Source organism: Xenopus tropicalis, chromosome 7 (genome assembly GCF_000004195.4).
Source record: "Xenopus tropicalis strain Nigerian chromosome 7, UCB_Xtro_10.0, whole genome shotgun sequence".
Taxonomy (NCBI): domain Eukaryota; kingdom Metazoa; phylum Chordata; class Amphibia; order Anura; family Pipidae; genus Xenopus; species Xenopus tropicalis.
Window position 1 is genome coordinate 70,567,268 of NC_030683.2, and position 21,369 is coordinate 70,588,636.

Below are 21,369 nucleotides of genomic sequence, written 5' to 3' on the forward strand. Positions count from 1 at the left end.
TCTCCATAACCTTTATACTACCTTGATTTCTACACTTAAGGAAGCTAACGCTCGTTCCAAAAGGTATGCTGACAAACGCAGAGGCAAGGAGATAGCTTTTGAAGTAGGGGACAAGGTTTGGTTGTCCACAAAAAACTTGAAGCTACATGTTCCTTCTGTGAAGCTGGGTCCTAAGTTTGTAGGACCTTTTGTAATTATGAGGAAGATTAATGAAGTAGCTTACCGTCTGGAATTACCTGATTCTCTACGAGAACATCCTGTTTTTCATGTCAGCTTACTGAAACCCTGTGTTAAGGGACAATTTTCTCACCCAAATATGGCCCCCCTGCTTCAATTTTAGTTAATGGCGAGGAAGAGTTTGTGATTTTGGAAATATTGGATTCACGCATTTCTCGAGGTCATCTCCAGTACCTGGTTCATTGGTAAGGGTTTGGCCCAGAAGAAAAATTATGGGAACCGGCAGAGAACATACATGCCAATAAGTTGATTAAAGAGTTCCATCATTGATTTCCTTATAAACCAAGACCTAAGACGTCCAGAGGCTGTCCTCGGGGGGGGGGGGGGGGGGGGGGTTGGGGATAATGTTAGGATTGCGGGGTGAGTTGTTGGCTGGCTGGTGAGGAATGAGCTAACATGCACTGGGACGCAGCATAGGTTTCTTAAACCCCCTGTGTGCACTTCCCTTTGCCAGTTCAATCAAATCTCTCACACAGCTAGTACCTACAAACTTTCAGCATTACCTGGGAGCTGAGCTGTGAGTGGTCGCAATAGTTTCAAAACGTTTGCCTAGCAGCTGCACCAAGGAGCTGTGTGTGTTGTTACAATTGTTTCCAAATCAGCCTAGCAGCTATCCTGCTGCCAAGGAGTCAGACTTGCTACTTTGTTTCGGGTCTCAAGCAAGGGGATCCAGTAATAGTGTAACTTTTGCCTTATAACAGTAAGTGTGTGTGTATAAGTGTAAGTATAAGTGTGTATTAGTGTGTTTGTGTGTGTATCTGGCACTAACCTGGGGTCAAGAAGCTGGAGATCGCAGGAGGGACACAGGAGATCACAGGCACAGCAAATGCAGTCAGGTCCAGTGTGTGGGTGGTGCAGGAAGTGAGGGAGAGCTCAGGAAGGGAGGGGGAGAGTAGCAAATGCCTGACACGTAGAATCTATGTGTCACGCAAGGTACGAAATTGTTGCACAAGGTACAAAATTGTCGCAGAAAATACGCTCGGAGCATTCGTACATTAATAAATGTCCCCCAAAATACTAGTTGGTTATTCTTTTATTGTTTTTCTTTTTCAGGTTATTGTGTGACACAAAGGTAAAGGTTGTGACCGTAGTAAAGGTTTTTATGGATTGGCTTAAACAGGGTCACATGCAGCATGTAAAGCACCCAAAGCAAATGCTCTCCAGGATACTGGAAGTGACCCGCAGTGTTTTGGATTGGGAAGTTAAAGTCAATGCACTTGATCTTGCAGATGGACCAAACAATTGCTATTTGTAAATTGAGTAGTTGTTTATACACATTAGGAGGCATATGTATTATAGTGTGTAAGCCAACATCACCGGTGATCTTGCCCATAGCAACCAAACAACCAAACAGCTGGCTTACACACTATAATAAATATGTCCCTAGGTCGATATTGTAACAACAGCATTTACCTTATGACTGATGCAATACAAAAATGTGATGAAGCTGAACTCTTTCAGCTTCTACTGAGTAACTTCTGTGACTACAATAGGAATGTAGCATTAAAAACTTGGGCTATACTTTGTGATTTGAAGGCAAAGCTATGTGTAGGAGAGCATGCAACAGAATGTGCTCTAATTTAAACCCTTTTAAAATGTTAGCACTTTCCTGCAGGTAATGGACACAGGGATCTGGACCCCCAGTATACAAAAGTCTTTATATTTTAATTTGTCTCCAGGGCACATAACACTGGAGCTGAAAATGTTAACAGAATTTTTTAAACTGTAAAATTGTATTTTTTTAAGGCATTTTTTTTATAATAATAACTTACATATAAATAAGACTGTACATGCTGTATATGTTGCAATAGCAGTCATGTTTGTTATACAACAATACAGCCTTTATGTCCCCAGTGGTTCATGTTATTGCCAGTGGGAAGGCATTTCAGGGAGATTAGTCGCCCGTGGTAGCAGTGATTTATCACGTTTGATTAATCTCCCTGTGGGACATTAGCCTAAGTGTGAAGATACATGGAGCTAGTAGTAGCAGCTGCTTGTCACGGCTATAGAAATAGACATTTAATGATAATTGTCTCTATATGTGTTTAAGCAGAGGCAATTCTTGGTATTGTCTATAGCAGGGTATTTTCTGAAATTTAGTAGCTGTGACAAGCTCCATGTGTCTTCACCCTAAAAGCTTGATGAAAAAAACACAAATCTTCTTTAAGTTGTGTACTTTAAGGGCAGTGACACACGGGAGATTAGTCGCCATGCAACAAATCTTCGTTGTCACTGGGGACTAATCACCCTGCAATGCCATCCCACCGGCTAGAATGTAAATTGCCGGTGGGATGGCATACGCGGCACCGTGATTTGCCTAAATCGCCCAAAGTTTCCTCTCAAGGCAGGTGGGATGGCACTGCGGAGCGACAACAGAGATTTGTTGTGCCGCGGCTATTCTCCCCGTGTACCTCTGCCCTAGGGATAACAGTGACAAAAGTGATAAGAAGTGATAACACCGCAGCTTTAAATCTGATTTTGGTTTGCCCTATTGTTTCACCTGGCCACCCTACACAGACTCAGTCTGCTCTAGCTAAGCTAGCTATAAATGGAAGTATACCAAAATGGATTCTCTGAAGTAAAGTATCTTTAATATGCTTCTTGCAAAAATTCTTGGGAATTTATTACAGTCTGGACATTCAACATCAACCTAAAAAAGGAAATTGAAAAATTACATTTAGTCAGAATATAACCTACAGTAGGCAATACTTTATTCACACACATGACTTTTGTTTTATTTAAAAAATACAGATACTAAGGGGGAAAACTTAGGACACTAAAAACACCAATAGGATAGTTATCCACCAACACAGATTTATGTCAGGTTAAAGGGAAGCCTATTTTAAAGTAAAATTGACACCCAAGTACTTAAAAAATGGTATCTGTTATAAACTAACTAAATATTTTGGATGTCAATCATATATTTCCCTTCCAGCCTCCATGCCACTGGCACAGCGATCACTGCCCGTACTGTACTTCCCCCTCCATCCTCACTTTCTGTAATATGTAGCCTGTACTTAGGTACAAGCTAAGGGACAAACAGATACAAACAGATAAGGTACAGGATAATGTGGATCAAAGTGACTTGATATAAATTAGGGTAAGTTACTGAAGTGTGAAGTGAATGGAATTCCATGTGATTAACTGGCCCAGTGTCTCTACAGATGTTGGTATTTCTGGCTGGGTGCAGGCAGTTCTTAATCTATGTAATTTGACATAAATGCAAGGCCCAGGTTCAGTCCTTTCTCCAGAGAGTTGAAAGTTTTTATTAATTTGTACTCCCATACCTTCCTTTCATTCTCTGTTTTGAAGTTTTCCTTAAGGACCAAGATTCTTAAATCGTTTATGGAGTGGTGAGGGCTGTTAAAATGGTTCCCTACTGGTGTGTCCAGTTTTTTATTTGTTATGGTAAAGCGGTGGTGTGTATTCCTCTTTCTCAGGCTTTGGCCAGTCTCTCCTATATACAGTCCTCCTGTTGGGCACCTAGTGCACTGTATTAAGTACACCATGTTGGAGGAAGTATGGTCGTACTGGCCATGGATGCTGTATTCCTCTAATGTGTCCGGAATCTGTATTTTGTCTGAATTACAGACGTGTGGGCAGGTTTTGCATTGTTTTTTGCCACAGGGATAGGTTCCATTTTTGTTGGGTTTGGTTAAGGCACTTCTTGTTATTAGTTTTTTTAGGTTTGGGGGCTGCCTGAATGCCAGAAGTGGTGGGTCTGGGAATATGTTTCGGAGCCTCTCATCCTTATGGAGTGTGCACTGTAGATCTTTAGCTATTTTTCTGAGGGTCTTTAGTTGGGGATTGTATGTGACTACTAGAGGAACTCTATTTGTTTCTGTTTTTTGTTTATATTGCAGAAGTTGACCTCTGGGAATTCTGGTGGCTGTATAGATGTTTTGATCCCCAATCCTTGGGTTGTAGCCCCTGTTAATGAAGTCTGCTTTAAGTGTTTTTAGGTGGTGGTCCCTTTCAGTAGTGTCAGAACATACATAGCCTGGCTGTAGATGATGGAGTGTTTGGTGTGGTCAGGGTGAAAGCTATCATACATAAGATAAGATGGTTTATCCGTTGGCTTTCGATATATGTTGGTTTGTAAATTATTCTCTCTGATCAGAATGGTTGTATCTAAAAAGTGAATGTGAGTATGGGAGTAGTTCAGCTTTAAATTGATAGTTGGGTGAAAGTCATGAAATTGTTTGTGAAATTGAATTTCGCTGGTCATAGCGCTAGTCAAACGCTTAACAAGATATGACCAGCGCTATAAAATCACCTATCCCAATCTTATCACGCAGGCACACTGGGCTTACTTTGTTTCCCATATTACCAATATTTTCAGTTGCAAGGTGTCATAGTGTATTCTCCCACTTTTTCTTGTCATTATTTAAATATGTTTTATTTTGTGTCTTGGATTGGATTGTTTACATGTATGGTTTGATGTCATCACGTTTGAATCTTTGGGGGGTGTCCCACACGTTCACGTTATTGTCCGTTGGTGTTCCCGCCAAACACTGTATATAAGGTTTCTGCTCACTTGTATTTGTAACTTTGACAAAGGCTGGTGTTGCAGCCGAAACGTCAGTTCTCTTGCCTCTACAATAAAACTTCAACACTGAACCTAAGACCTGTGTGAGCGGTACCTTTCTCCAAGCACCTATATATATATATATATATATATGTAGGTAGTGAAAAAGCTGCACACCAAAAGTTGTAGACGCTACCTGGGTGCCTGGACAAAGTAGCATTTGTGGGCATTTGTAGCAACCTAGTTTCTGTAATGAAGATAACCAGGTTTTCTGTCTGCATCCAGAGCCTTTAAAGTCCGTTTTCCACTACCTTTTCTACCACCTCCCATGCTCTGGCCAATTGTATTAGTAAGAATTGGCCCATGGTTAATCAAGATGAGTCTCTGGCCTTATATCAGTCCTGCAAGCCACTGATGGGCTACAAAAGGGGAAGTAGTCTAAGGGACCTGTTGATGAAAACGGACTTTAAAGGCTCTGGATGCAGACAGAAAACCTGGTTATCTTCATTACAGAAACTAGGTTGCTACAAATGCCCAGATTGCGTGACCTGTAGATGCCTTCTGACTGGTCCTGATTTTCCGCACCCACACACTGGCAGAAGACTTAAGATACATTCGAGAATGGGATGTCTGTCCACCTACGTCATATATATCATTACCTGCCCTTGTGGGTTATACTATGTGGGCAAGACGGTGACCACCCTGAGAGAAAGAATAGGCAACCACCGCTCAGCCATCAGTAAGGCCATCAGAGAAGGCGAATCCAATCAACCCGTTGCAAGACACTTCTTGACGATGCGACACACACTTCCAACATTTAAGTGTATGGCTATAGATCATCAGCCCCCCCTATCTAGGGGCGGCAACAGAGACCTGGCCCTACTTCAAAGAGAATCCCGCTGGATACACAAGCTTGACTGTGTGGCCCCACGTGGCCTCAATGAGACTCTACCACTGAGCTGCTTCATCTGAGCAATGTCTGTTTTTTGTTTTTTGTTTATGAGATTTATCTGTCTCTATGAACTCTGCCTTGGACTAAATGTGTAACTCTCGGTTCATTCCTGTGTCCCTAAATGCTTTGACACATTCCAACAGATTTGTAAATATTTTGTAACAAATGTGTATCTATCCTGCTGGGTTCATGCTGAACGTCTTTATACTATAACACTGCTCCTAGCAAAGACTTCCTCTTTTTAATTTGCTCTACGGGTCCCCCATTGGCACAACAAGGAGGGTAGCAGGTGTACCCCCTTTTTTTTGTTGCACACTAAAAAGGGTAGCAGGTGTACCCTTTACAGGACTTAGGTATCCCGCATCGGTAATATGCCCCGCGTGGGGACATCCGCATGCACCTAGCCCGTTATACATGCCGCTGCAATCCCCGAAGGCTTCCCATTATTAAAGTGATGCCCTGCGTAGGGCCACAACCCTTATCAACCCCCATGTGAGTGATGTAAATGGCAAATGGCAACATTATAGCCCATTGCAGGTTGACACCAACATCCGGCCACTTTGCTGTGGACCGAGATATTGAGTGCAATCTCTGGGGTTCAACACTGTTCAGGCTGCCTCCTGATACGGGCGCAAGCAGCTGATCTCAATATGCGATGGCTTTTGCCGATGCACACAGAACTGCCGGTTCCGCTCACCTCTGGCGGGTTGCTTAGCAACTGGCTAAACATGTCGGGAACGGGCCTGTTCGGATTGCTATGGGAGTCGGCATGCGAACGGTGACTAGATGTTAAGCGCAACTCGCGATCCGGGTAAGTATGCACCTGACACGGTGGGACCCGGGGCTACCCTGGCTTTAATGAAATACTATAGGTTTTGGGCACAATCCCGACAGCACTTCCATCGGGTAGCGCTCTGGAGCTTTAGGTGTTCTGCAGTATATTTTAATTTGCCCATTATGTTTTGTTTGCCTCACTATGACTATAGATGTAATTTATCTGTAACCCCCCCCCTTTTTTACTTACTAGCCTTATTTTTATTTCAATTTTTGTTTATTGTGTAATGAGGGTTGCCTAGCAACAAGCTTGGCGCCCTTTTTGGGTTTAAATAAGCGTTCTCTGTGCACTGTAACACTGCTGTCCCTGATGAAAGTTCCAACAGGAACTGAAACGTCGGACTAAATAAAGGACCTCACATTTTTTCACTTGACCTATTGTCTCCAGTGTGAAAATTCCTGCGAGTGCCGTTCTATTTCTTTTCTATGGTTTTATATATATATATGTGTAATATAATAATATTGTTTTGTGCATAAAATGTATTTTATTCTCAGAAATATGTCTTTTGTATATTTTTACCAGTGTATATGTCCACACATTAATTCTGTGTACTGGGGGTTGTTTTTTGTATACAGAATGTATTTTTGTAGACAAAATGTGCTTTAGAAAATGGCATCCCATATTCTATCAAGTATAATTTGATGTCAGTTACTAAAATACGACTATGCCATAATGGTAATTTAACCACATTTTTGCATAGTGTACCATAGGTACTGATGTCTTTTGCAGTAAAAGGGCAAAGTAACTCTTTAGGTAGGGAATACACCAGTGTTACAGGGAATGAGATACATGTAGCTAAACACTTAGGGGAATATTTATCATGTTGTGTAAAAAGTGGAGTGAAGCATTACCAGTGATGTTGCCCAGGGCAACCAATCAGCAATTAGATTTCAACAGTTAGAAAACACAAAGCAAAGCACCTGATTTATACCCCTTAGACTGAATCCCAAGTCCCAATAATGATATCTTTAAAACAGTACAGGAATTACCAGGCTGCTAGACCCCCTCTTCCTTTACGTAAGGTGGCCCTGTGGTTCACAAATATCTGGCACAGGACACAGTTTGTATTAGGAGTGCTCTCTATGCAGCCTCAAGACCTACCTAGCTCTAGCTCCCTATATGCTAGGTCCCTGATTGGCAAGGTGTCACAGATGAAAAACCCCTGGAGAGTATTTGGTTTTCTGCCTAGGCATGCTTTTCTGCCCCCTTTGGCCCTGGGCCTGGCCCTCAGCTACTCGGGTGCCACAAAGTCTTACTAATGAGAATCCAGTGACTCTACAGGGGCAGGCAAGGGAACTAAATGCATACTGCAGGGAAGGAGCCAGTAAGGACAGAGCTGGACATAATCAGAGAGGGCAGTTTAGAACCATTAACTATAAAATCCTCAAACGTAAATTGAAGAACAACAAAACCAGGGGGTCAACTCAAGAGACAGGACCTGGTATACAGGAACAAGGGAACAGTATTAGGAACAAGCAAGCTTGACCTATAAAAGGCAGAGGGCCTGATTCACTAGGTTGATAAAATGAGCGCTATCTATAGCATGCATTAAAAATTTTATCGTTACTTATTTTTTGCGACTTGATGCTCGATTCACTAAAAGGACAGGCGTCATAATTAAGAAGCAATGTTTTTTGCGTTATTTAACTCACGATGAGCGTTTTTCTTGCGCTATTTTCCACCACGTGCTATATTAGCGCACGATTTTACACATGTAACCATTACTCTGGGAAAACTACCATTCTTAAAATTACCATTTACCTGAAAAGTGGATGATACAATTTTTTTTAAGTATCGCCTGCCCCAAGTAGGTGTTATTATTCGCACAGACTAATGCGATATTTAGCATGTTTAACGCTTCATATGTGTTTGTGAATTCATACGAATTATTTCTATTTGCTAATTAACACAATGCAAGGTAAATAACACATTGTGAAAATGCGTTTTTTTGCATATGCGATATGCGTCTTAACGCATGCAAAATTACTTTGATGAATCGGTACTTATTTATCGCATGCTTTTTAACTCAAAAAAGCATGCGATAAGCGTTATCGACCTTTAGTGAAACGGTGAGTTCTGAGCTGGGAAAATGGTGGGCAGGCTGATAGTGACGGTGAGCACCTGTGGCCGGAATGAAAGCAGCTGAAACAAGCCGTACCTACTAGAAATGCAAGGATTGGGAAATGGATTGACCCAAAGTTGTAGCAGTCTTCTCATATAGTGCAGTGGTCAAAAGACAGCATAGTAGCCTACAGATCACTGGTTCAAATCGAGGCAGAAAGTTACACAATATACCACAGGGGTGCTGGCTACCATCTTAATCCTCATTGGAGCCTTAGCTGATCAACAAGCTGGCCTATCTCTTGCCTCCTACAGTGAGCTCCACAGATCTGGCCTACCATTTGTTAACCTATTTGGCTTGCTTGGTATTTCTCTATGGTGGCTGACTTCAGGTTCCCTGGCATCATCCAATCTTATCTTCATTAAATCAGCCAAAGACAAATTGTCTATACCTATTACAATATAAATACATAAAATGTACATTTGAGCCAGGTATTGCCTCAGTACCTTTCAGGTCTGTCAGCACAAGACAGAAAGTAATAGGGATAAGCTAAGGGCACCATGTACTGTATCATGGCAGGACCTTGTGCTAAAATACAAAATAGTGATTTAGGGAATTATAAATATTTTAAACTATATTGGTTTCCATAGGTATATTGTAAAATGAAACTTTTGTCACTAAATGTAGTCCAGTAATTTCCAGTGCTGTCAGTTTTTGTTTTTCATTAGTGTAAGATATTGCAACATAAAAACTTCATTATGCTTTAAGACACAAAGACTAGATCGTCTGTTACAAATATGAGGCTCAATTGGGAGGTTTTCATTGAGATTTTTCTGTACAATGCAGTGCTCGTGAGATTCCTTTGTGTATTATTAGTTGCTCTTTGAAATGCAATGTACTCCAAAGTTCTATAAGTAAACTAATGAGGTCATGAGAGACATTTGAAATCCATTATATAAGCCTTTTCCACTAGGACCAAAATGAACTAATGGCACGGTACATATACTGTGTTTTGTAGGCTGATATGACACTTTCATACAAATACTGTAACCTTTCAAGGTCTAAGTCTTTCTTTACTAATGCAGCCTTGGAAGTGGGAAGCTCTTAGTGTATGTGATAGAATACCTTGCATTCTTGAACCATTAAGTAGTTTTCGAAACACGTATAATTTGATTCTTGCAGAGACCAGCAAAGCTACATTTTTATAATGAATCCAAGCATAAAAAGGTTTTCTATTTTACCTTATCTTAGGGGTGTTTGATCTTCCATTATCACTAGGAAAGTTAAAAATAACATTTAATACAGGTATAGGATATATTTTCCAGAATGCTCAGAACCTGGGGTTTTCCGGATAAGGTGTCTTCCTGTAATTTGGATCTTCATTTTTTTACCAATATGAATTTAAGCAGCTTAGTTTGGAACAATTACAAGATACTGTTAAATTTTTACAACGAAAAATGAAATCACTTTTAAATTTAAAAATCTGCTTATAAGGGAGTCTATGGGAGATAGCTTTCCCGTAAATTGGAATTTTCTGCATAAGGGGGTTTCCAGATAACGGATCTTATACCACTACAATTCTTATTTATTAAATATAAATATATTTATATAACTTTTGCCTTTTCTCCTTTTTTCCAGTCTAAAATGCTGCCCCCGTGGCTCCACAGCAGCTTTGTTTATATAAACCATAGTAGGGTTTCTGAGGCAAACACAGAACTTTTACCAGGGCAGGGCAATAATACCTAATATATGAATTATTTTGATACACTTTTTTTTGGTGTTACTGTTCCTTTAAGGTTTATGCCTTCTACTATTAAATTCTGCTCTGTTTAATTCTATTCGAACTATTAAATTCTTTCTATTAAACCCAAATTGCCAAAGGATTCCATGACTTTACAATTCATTTGTTCTACAGCACAGCAGTCTTAACAAGACATGACTTCTTGAAAAAGGACCCACTATCAGTGCTGTCTTGTATCTGCATAATAATTAGCCTGAGTTCTGGTTATGGGCATGTGCTCCCTTGGTGATAGCTGAGTGTGTGAATACCATTAATTCAGAGTACTGGCAGTTGATGGTTTAATAAAGCATGGAAGGACAACACAATGGAATTGTAATCCCAGGCTAGGTTAGGCTAGGAATTAGTGATAGTTAGGTTCAAGATACTAGGGCTCATTTATGTTTGCAAGTGCAATGGGCAACTTGCGCTTTTCCCTGCAGTGAGTTTCACCTAAAACCACTGTCATTAAAGTTTAATATTTGCACTTGACACCACTCTGTCCTTCATGCCTTGTGTTCTGAATTGGGTGCTGCAGGGGAACCCTGGAGTTACCAGCCACCTGCCGACCAGATGCTACCTCCAAGGTTGTCTCAGCACCCACTTGTGCCTAAAAAATCAGGTGCAGACATCATTTACACACTGAACACCTAAAATGATGCCAGCGAACACCAGAAACAATGCCAGACAGACTTCCAATGAAGCACACGTGCAGTTGCATCCATTTTGGCAAACTGCCACTGCAGAATTGCATCTAGGAAATTGCACCTGCAATGACACCAAAATAGCGGGGGGAAACAGTGCATTGTGGAAATAAACATGTTGATTTAAACTTTGCACACTGGTAAGTAAATGCTAGTTAAGTAAATGCTCCCTACTATGTTATGCTATGTTAGATAAATGTTAATTGGTTAATTTGTTCAAATGGTAATATCCTAGCATACATTTGTAAAGTTGTACCATCATTTCCTGTAATAATATTAAATGTCTATTTTAATATGCATTATCTGCTTAGCACCAGGCAGAGCACTGAGAGAAGCTGTGGACACAGGTAGGGAAAGCAATGAGGAAGAACAGAAAGTGTGAAGAAAACAGTCAGAAGTAAAGTTAAGTTCAATCCTGCAGTCTGGCATCCATGTGTGGCTAATTCTGGGTCTGCTATAACCTACACTAGGTCATCACAACATTATACAGGTATGAGACCTATTCAAAATGCTTGGGACCTGGGATTTTTCCTTTATTTGGTTCTCCATACCTACAGAGGCTGATTCATTAAAGTACGAGTTCAAATCCTGAAATGGGTAAAATTCGGATTAGATACAATAATTTCTGATGATCGCAAATATCTTGATAATGTGTAGGAAAAAATTGTATTAGTCACGATAATATCATATTGGTCACGAAAGTCACAAAATTTTCATATCTGAACGATCGGAAATGGTAGGAAAACCTTCTGACTTTACCAAAGCTTCTGATGATACCAAAGCTTGAATGAATCTGAAACTTTCGTACTCGGTGCAACAAATGCGATTTTGTCACACAAATTGTTGCGCTTTTTCTAGCAATGTACAAAAAAGTTGCTCAAATTAACGAAAAAAATCGCAAAAAAATACGCACAGCACGAAAACATAAAACAAAAATAAGTTTTTTTTTGTATTCGGAAGCGATCATACTTTGATAAATGAGCACCTAAGTCTACTAAAAAAATCATTTAAACATTAATTAAACCCAATAGGATTTTTCTACCTCTGGGTATAATTTATTACATCATATTTGGGATCAAGTACAATAACCTGTTTGATTATTTCAGAGAAAATGGAAATCATTTTTAAAAATCTTAATTATTTTATTAAAATTGTGTTAATGGGAGATGGTCTTCCTGTAATTCAGAGCTTTCTGGATAAGGGATCCTATACCTGTACAGCAAAATATTATTGGATCATTATCTATAAAGAAAAACTTCTGTGGGCAGGATTTTCTAAAGGTAAAGTGATTTCTTTAAGGGGGTGAAAGGACTGTAGAAGAAGTGTTTTGGGGTGAAGTAAGTAAAGCATATGCAAGTAGCAATCCCTTTGGCCTTCTTTAGTTATATCTTTGAATGTGTCTTATTATTTGCCTTTTCTATTCTTCCACCCTCCAAAAATTTTTAATACAGAGCAATTTTGAAGTGGAGTGCTTTTCAAGGATATTTAACCCTTTTACTGCCACATATTGAAGAAACTACCACATGTAGACAAAAGCAACTAAGTGCTGTAGCTTCTACAATCTGTAGCACTTCAGGGTATACAAATCTGAACTGGCCTACAACATTTTGCAACATAAGATGGGCAATTGGGTTTTTGTGAATAAAGGTGAATAAATACTATTGTTTAAGATACCATATATACTTGAGTATAAGCCGAGTTTTTCAGCACCCAAAATGTGCTGAAAAATTAACCCTTGGCTTATACTCGAGTCCCTCCAACTAACACCCTCTGCTACCTGATTCCCTGTGTGCTCTTCTGTGTTCCGCTCCTTCCTAGTTCCTTGCCCCGCCCCCGGTGTGACATCACATGCTCCCTGCTCTCAGCTCTGGTGTCTGTGTCTGAGGGGGAGGGAGAGCCTTTACAAGCAGGCAGGAATGGAACTGTTTGAAGCAGGCAGGCAATGGAACATCAAGCCTGCATGCTATTGAGGTGAGGAGGGAGGGAGAGGGAGTTCCTTGAAGTAAACCTCAAGCTGAATCCTCTCAGTTTATGATGTGTGCCTTTTGATAGACAGGTTGAGGAGCAAGGCATGAATGAGTGATTACTTCTCCAGGTGACCCTACTAGAGGAGGCAGTAGGAGGTAGCCTGGCATCTGGCATACTCATTCCCTGCACGTATTTGTTCAGTAAGATTGATAGATCCTAATTTTATTGGAATTTATTTTGATTATTGAAACTTAAAAGCTTCTGCATTTCCCATCCTAGGCTTATACTCGAGTCAATAGGTTTTTCCAGTTTTCTTAGGTAAATTTAGCTACCTCGGCTTATATTTGGATCAGCTTATACTCGAGTATATACGGTAAGTGGTGGGCAAAAAGGGGTTTTCAGCCCTGATGCCGCCCCAAACCCACTCTGTGTTATATTTTTGGTGTTGAAGCATAGTAACATCACTAATAAATCTATCCTCTGGGCATTTATTAATCCCTAAATAATTACTAGGTGGTATAGAAAGTCATAAAGGTTGCAAGGAGTACATCTCCATTTATCCTGGGATCTGGGATACTGAGGACACTGACGGAAGTATTGTGGTGATAACCTATGACATAATTTTAATACCACCTAGTAATTATTAAGGCAATATTAAATGCCCAGAGGATAAATGCATAACCCATAGAAGTCCACTGTGGTTTTAAAGTAATGAATTTTAAGTGAAAAATTAAGTTTTATTTGCAGACCCATTGATACGTACGATCGCTGTGTGGCAAATTATCACAGTCTTTTTGGGAGAATACCTATGAGATTATCATGGGTTCCACCTGCAATTTTTAGCCCACGTACCAGCAAGCCAATACAATCCAATAACATTAATTACACAAGGTTTTACAAGGTTACCATAGGGCTGATTCACTAAAGTGCATTAATTTTTATAGCACACTTTGGGCCTGATTCACTAAAGTGCGATAAAAATTATCGCATGCTTTTTGCGTTAAAAAACGCAAAATAATTTGCGTGCGATTCACCATAGTATTATAGCGTGCAAAAAATCGCCATTTTCGCATGGGTTATTTCTCGCGCTAGTTTTACCGCATGCGTTAATTTCCGTGCTGAAAAGAATACGATCGCATGATTCACTATAACTTTTGCGCGCTAAATATCGCATTCGGCTATGCGAAAATTAACTCCTACTACAGGCAGGCGAAAAATTATAGAAAATTACAGTAAATGAGTTTTTGCAATAAAATATGGACTTACAGTGTTATTTATTCAAGTATGTGTCTTTTTACTCAATTTTACTAAAGTCTTGGTATGTATGGAATTTCGCTACTAATATACAGTACTATAGCGGTGAATATGTTGTCCCCAAAATATACTGTACTGTAGCTGCGAATATTTTTTTCGCGCAAAATACATTACTATGTATATTTTGGCGTTTTTTTTTCCACGATTTTGTAATCTCGCGAATTGCGGACATTTTGTGGCGATTTTGTAATCTCGTGACATGTGCGACTTGGGGCCATTTTGTGTCATTGAGGCTGGAGCCACCAAACTGAGAGAAGATGCCTGGGGTTTCCGACTTGCTACCAGGGGAGAGGCGCTATATTATCAGCGTGCTCCTGCGTGCAGGATATGACCAGCCACCGCCGGGGGACTTAGGGGTCCATGAGAGGAAGAGGGCAATCCTGGCCGAGCTAAGACAAGGTTTGCTCGCCAGGTTTGCCCTTGATGTGGGCCCCCACCAGCTCCGGCGGCTGTGGTCCGACCTTAAGCGCAGGAGCCCAGAACTGGTCGCTGAAATTAGAGAAGGTAATTATTGTACTTCATTATGCTTTTACAGTATACGTTCAGTAAAAGATTAAGCAAGTAATTTGAACTAAAGGTACAAATGTAAGAAATGTCAGGGATGATGAAAGTAACATAGTAACATAGTAAGTTGGATTGAAAAAAGACATACGTCCATCACGTTCAACCATAATGCCAGTGAGGAACTGAAACGTTGCTCACAATAAACCTCTGAATATTATTTCACATATTTGTGACTCCTTGTCAAAATCCTATGTGTGCCGTCACCCCATGCCTGTCTAGATTTTGTTTTGCCACAGGCACCCAGGTATTATTGTTCCTTATGGTGTGCAGCTTCCCAGCACTTCCTATTATATATATATATATATATACACATCTATTTTCAAATACATATGCATAAATAAGTTTAAAGCAGGGGGGAAGCAGCAGGGAGCGGCCCATAGTGTGAATCATTTGGGGAAGGGCCACGAATGTTTTAGGGGGCCCTGGCTAACAATGTCTTTGTGTCCTTTTTATTGATGTGAGGGTTCACAGGGGGAGGGGCCATTGGGGGTGTGGGAGGAGGGGGGCCCAAAAAATGTTGTTGTGAGGGGCCCCGTTATTTATGATGGTGTATGAATGTATATATATATATATAATATATTACACAAAAATAACATCTTGCAATACTATTTCACAGAACTTCAGCTGGCGCCTCCTCCCCAGGCCCAACCCCAGGCCCTCCAGCCTCTACCAGCCCCAGTAGCCCGACCTGCGGCCCCCGAGGCCCATCCACCGGCCCCTGAGGCCCAACAATTGGCCCCAGAGGCCCGAGCAGAGGCCCCAGGACCCAGCCAGGCCCCACAGGCCCCAGGACCCAGCCAGGCCCACAGGCCCCAGGACCCAGCAAGGCCCCACAGGCCCCAGGACCCAGCCAGGCCCCACAGGCCCCAGGACCCAGCCAGGCCCCACAGGCCCCAGGACCCAGCCAGGCCCCACAGGCCCCAGGACCCAGCCAGGGCCCCAGACTCTGACGAGGGGGAGGAGGCCACCGAGGCCGAGGAGGCCATGGAGGCCCCGGACACCCCCCCCTTTACTCCTCCCCCAGTTTGAGCCCACTTTCCCCGGCCCTTGGGTTCCCCCCCAGCCCCCCGGATGCCAGCCACCAGGTTCTCCTGCCGAGGAAGGCCCACAACATCGGTCCATGCAGGAGGACCTGGACAATGTGAGGGCTGAGCTGGCCCAGCTCCGGGGGGAAGTTGCTGAACTCAGGAGGGACTTTCAGGAACTCAAGGGCAGCAAGCCCTAAGTTTCCCCCCCACTTTTTTTTATTTTAAATAAAAGTTTTTAGTTTTATACATTTGAACTGAGTAATGTGTCATTATTTATCCTTCATTGATATGGTATTCTATACTTTCATGTAGTTTCCCCTACACTCAATATGCTATATGGTTTAAATGTTTGCAAATATTCTGCCAACAATTTTGTCTTTGAGCCCATTTTGCTGAATAGTAAAACTTGCGTTAATTAGTACGTAGCGTATTTTCTGGCGAGTGTGATAACTGCCAATCCAATGTTTTGTTGCCAGAATAATTGCAATATTATATTTGTCCCCGTTTAATAAAGTGCCCATAACATATTTGCCATTTATTCTGTGTCTAAAATCTCTAACTTAATTTAAGCCACTTTAGCTAACGGACCCCTAAATATTTGGCTAAATATTCTTAAATGCCCCCCCCCCATTTTATTATCTCTAGCATTTTTTTTTTCTTACTTATATTTTTATTGTTTTTTGGGGGGTTTTTGGCAAATAAACTTTTATACAGCACCTCTTTAGCACTCTGTGCTCTCCCAGGGCAAAATGTCGCCATTTTTATGCTGCCGATTGTTACAATTAGGGCATGCGATAAATAGCCTGCATGCGGAAAATACCACGCACGCTATTTATCGCATTGAAATACCGCGCGTAAAAAAGCGTGAGTATGCTTATAGTGAATTGTGCGATAAATCGCCAAAATTAAGACGCGGTAAAATTTATAGCGCACGCTAAAAATAGAGCACATTTTATCGCACTTTAGTGAATCAGGCCCTTTGCATTAAAATTGACGCAAAAAAACATTTGTGCAATTCGCTAAAGTATTAAGTCACATATCACATTAAGTCACATATCGCGTGCATTAATTTACGCGCAACCGCATGCGTTAATTTTACGCAACACGGTAATTAGCGAATGAAAAGAATATTAACGCATGATTCACAAAAGCACCCAAATCGTCAAATGCGTTAATTAGCGCGTGAATGTATGCGTATTTTAGCGCCTAATTGGGGGAGGCGTTGGGCAGACCACATTTTTTAGTTTTGAATTGAAAAACCTAAAATGGAGTTTGCAATGGGGTTTTTGCTTAATTTGGAGGAGGAACATCAAGTCCCTGAGCCTTCCAGAGTCATGCGCCCTCGGATTTTCAGGGAAAAGGCCACTTTAGAGGGCTTAAGCGAGGATGAAGTGGTCAGGCGCTACAGGCTCAATAGGGCGGCAATATCCAGCCTGTATGAGCTGCAATAGGGCGGCAATATCCAGCTTGCACCACTCGCAGAAGCCGTGCCGTCCCTGGAATGGTGAAACTGCTGTACTCCCTGCACTTTTTGGCCACTGGCAGTTTCCAGAGAGTTGGGGGGTTTACGGGGGGGGGGTGTCACAGCCTACCTTTTCACGGTGCTTTGGCCAGGTCCTGGACGCCATCCGCTCGGTGTCTGGGAATTTCATTTTAGTTTCATTAGTTACCCCAACATCAGAACGAGTGGAACGCTGTGAAAAGGCATTTTTATGGGGTAAGTGGCATCCCCAATGTGTTGGGTGTAATTGATTGCACCCATGTGGCGTTAAACCCCCCCCAAGACAGGGAGCACATTTTTAGAAACCGGAAGGGTTACCACTCCCTCAACGTGCAAGTGGTGTGTGATGCACATATGAACATCCTGAGCATCGTGTCTGGGTTCCCCGGCTCCTCTCACATGCTTACATCCTAAGGCAGTCCGCACTTTACAATGCTTTCGAGACAGGACAAATGCCTCACGGGTGGCTGTTAGGTAAGTATTTGTGTCACGTCTAGCACAACTTGCCCACATTTGCTTTCTGTCTCCCCCTGTCAAACCAGGCCCTGCCTGCCAAAAGCTTGTTTTGCAATTTGTAAAGTGCCCTCTTTTGCCACTGGGAGAGTCAAAGCAGCTACTTGTAGTGTCACCTATCAGTCTCACACTGTCACATCTGTTGCAAAAGGGCCGTGTTTTGACACAGGGAGACTGGAAACAGCTTATTTGTTTGCAGCATCTTATTACATGTTTTTTTTTTCAGGAGATGCTGGCTACCCATGCTCTAGGTGGCTCATCACACCCATTCACAGGCCGCGTTCAGGGGCAGAGTGTGCTTTAACGAAGCACATGTGAGAGCGCGGTCTGTGATTGAGCGGACATTTGGGGTCCTTAAAAGCCGGTTCCGCTGCCTGGATAAATCAGGAGGCAGCCTTATGTACACAGGGCTGCCATCAGGGGGGGAGAGGGGGTACTGTTGTGCAGGGCCCCATGAAAATCTGCTTAGGAAAGGGGGCCCAGGCTCATCACAAACGTTCCTTAAATTGCATAAGGTTATGTTAAAACTTACTTAAGTTTTGCAAAAGTTTCCAAGAAACACGTGAATTATATTAGTGTCTCCTACACAAACTTTCCAGCAGTGAAATGACTGGTTATTGGGCCCCACACAGCAACATCATTGGGCCCCTACACTTACGCAATTTAATTAACTTGTGCAAAAACTCTACTTTCAAAGAAACTCACGTAATGTACATATAAACTCCACAGACCACCCCCCCCCATTAAAAAACTGACTGTAGCACATACTGTATAATTATTTTTACTATTTTTATGAACTACTACTGACTGGTTATTGGGCCCCACAGAAAGATCATTGGGGGCCCCTAAGCTTATGCAGTTTACGTAACATAATGCAAAAACTTACGTAACTTCCATATCAAGTAATGGAGCGGGGGCAGGTAGGTGGGAAGGGGTTAAACTTGACCCCCTATATAACTGAATGACTTATTAGCACATTAATCAATGTAACTCTTTATATGAACTGCTTATTAGAGAGTAACATCAGCTGTTTATATTGCACACACAAGAGGCATGGTTAAAATGTTGGTACTACGCACTTGTTCATGGGGGGCCCCATATAAATAACCTTTGCAGGGCCCCAGAGTTTCTGATGGCAGCCCTGTATGTACAGCCCTACTAAAGTTTTAAACATTGTGGCTGCTTGTGATGTACTGCACAATCTGGCAAACCGGCATGGCTTATCAGGTGATGTGGCTGATGACCTGGAGGACCCCATACATCCACAAGATCCTGTCCGAGGTGCGGATGCCAGAGGGAATGAAGTCCGGGGACAAATCGTTAACAATTACTTTTCCTGTAAGTACCTACATCTTTAATCCCATACACAAGAAATACTAAACAAAAAAAAAGATTTATTTACAGGGAACCCACTTCCAAAAGAAATGGTTTTGAGCAGGTGATTCCTCCACCCGCAACACAAATAGAAAAAACAGAAAGAACGATTTTCAAAAAACATAGGCCTAAGAAAAGATAGGTTCAACAGATCCCTAATGTGGCAGATTTATTTTCTTTTACGAAGCTGCCTAGTAGAACCTGCAGAAGCGGTAGCTGTTCTCTCACCACTAGCTCAACTGGTAGAGCATATTGGCTCTGTTGGCTTTTGTGCCTTTTGTTGTAAGGCAATTTGTTGCTCTAGGAGCGAATTTTGGCGAGCCAACAATGCAAGTTTTTGCCTTTTCAGTTCTAACCACTCCTCTTGCAGGCTTAACATGGCAGCCTTGTGTTGTGCTTTCCGTGCCTCACTGGCCTGTTGTAGGCTTAACATGGCCGACTCATGTGCAGCTTGCCGTGCCTGACTGGCATTGTAGGCATTAGTGGCCACACACAAGTCAACATGCATGGTGTCCAATTTTTTCATTAAGGCTTTATAATGCCTTATTAGGGATTTGTGGAACCTATCTTTCTCAGGTTCCTGGGGGGCCACATTATCTCCTATGGCCTGGGTTGGGACCTGCTGCTGGGGAATATTGGCCGGCTCCTCATCTGAGAACAAGGCCACATCTGGTGACAATTGTGATTCACAAATAAATTACAAGGTATATTTTGGTGACTATTCGGTAACGCGGCAAAGTCATTGTAATCGCGCGACACGCGACCATTCAGCATCACAGAGCCTACACAGACATCTGCCTACAGTGACCATCTGCTGAAACAGAGACAACAGAGACAACATGGCTGGAGTAACTGCTCTGAGTCTGGAGGAGAGCCGATACATCATCCGCTTCCTCCTGCGTAAGTGTTACGACACACAGCCACTGTGGACCATAGGGGTCCATGTAAAGAAGAGGTTTATCCTCAGAAAACTAATAAGGAGAATGCGGAGGAAGTTCGGTCTGGTGATGGAACTGCGAGATCTTCAGCGGCTGTGGTCCGACATCAAGCGCAGGAATCGAGAATTAAGTGGGGAGATTGCAAAGGGAAATTATTGTATTGTATTAATGTTTTAAAGAATAGGTTAATTTTCAATTAATTTTACCTAAAAAAAAAATTTAATAAATGTATATTCTATATATATGTATATATGCATGTTTTTTTCAAAACGACACATAATATGTTGTGCCAGTTTGAAAAAATAATACATATACATCTATTTACCAAAACATATATACATATGTGTATATATACATATGCATAAATAAGTATATAAAGATCTATATGTATGTATATATGTATGTATGTATCTATATGTATGTATGTATGTATGTTTTCTTAGCTCGGGCCCCCTTTAATCATGTCCGGGCCCTGTCATTGCTGGCCTCCTCCGCTATGTCCCGCTGCCCCGCACAACATCTGCGCTTTTATAAGGTTGTGCCCCGTGCGTGTGATGTCAATACGCACGAGGCACAACCTTATAAAAGCGCAGATGTAGCGGGGAGCAGTGGGACATAGCAGAGGATGTCACCAAAGCTGGAGGACGCAGGGGAGCCGGAGGAAGCAGGAGGACGCGGGGAGGGGAGCACTGGAGGATGCTTGGGGGGCCCTGTGGGAAGCAGGAGGATGCTGGGGGTGAGCCGTAGGATACTGGAGGATGCTGGGGGGAGCCGAATGATGCAGGGGAGGAGCAGGAGGAATCAGTAAGGAAGCAGCAGGGAGCGGGCCATAGTATGAATAATTTGGGGAAGGACCACAAATGTTTTAGGGGGCCCTGGGCTGGCTAGCAATGTTTTAGGGGGCCCTGTGTGTCCTGTGTATTGATGGGAGGGGTCCCTGGGGGAGGGGCCATTGGGGGCATGGGAGGAGGGGGGCACAAAACATTTTTTTGTGAGGGGCCCCGTGATTTCTAATGGTGGCCCTGTGTATGAATGTATATATATGTATCATATATTAAAACAACATCTTGTAAT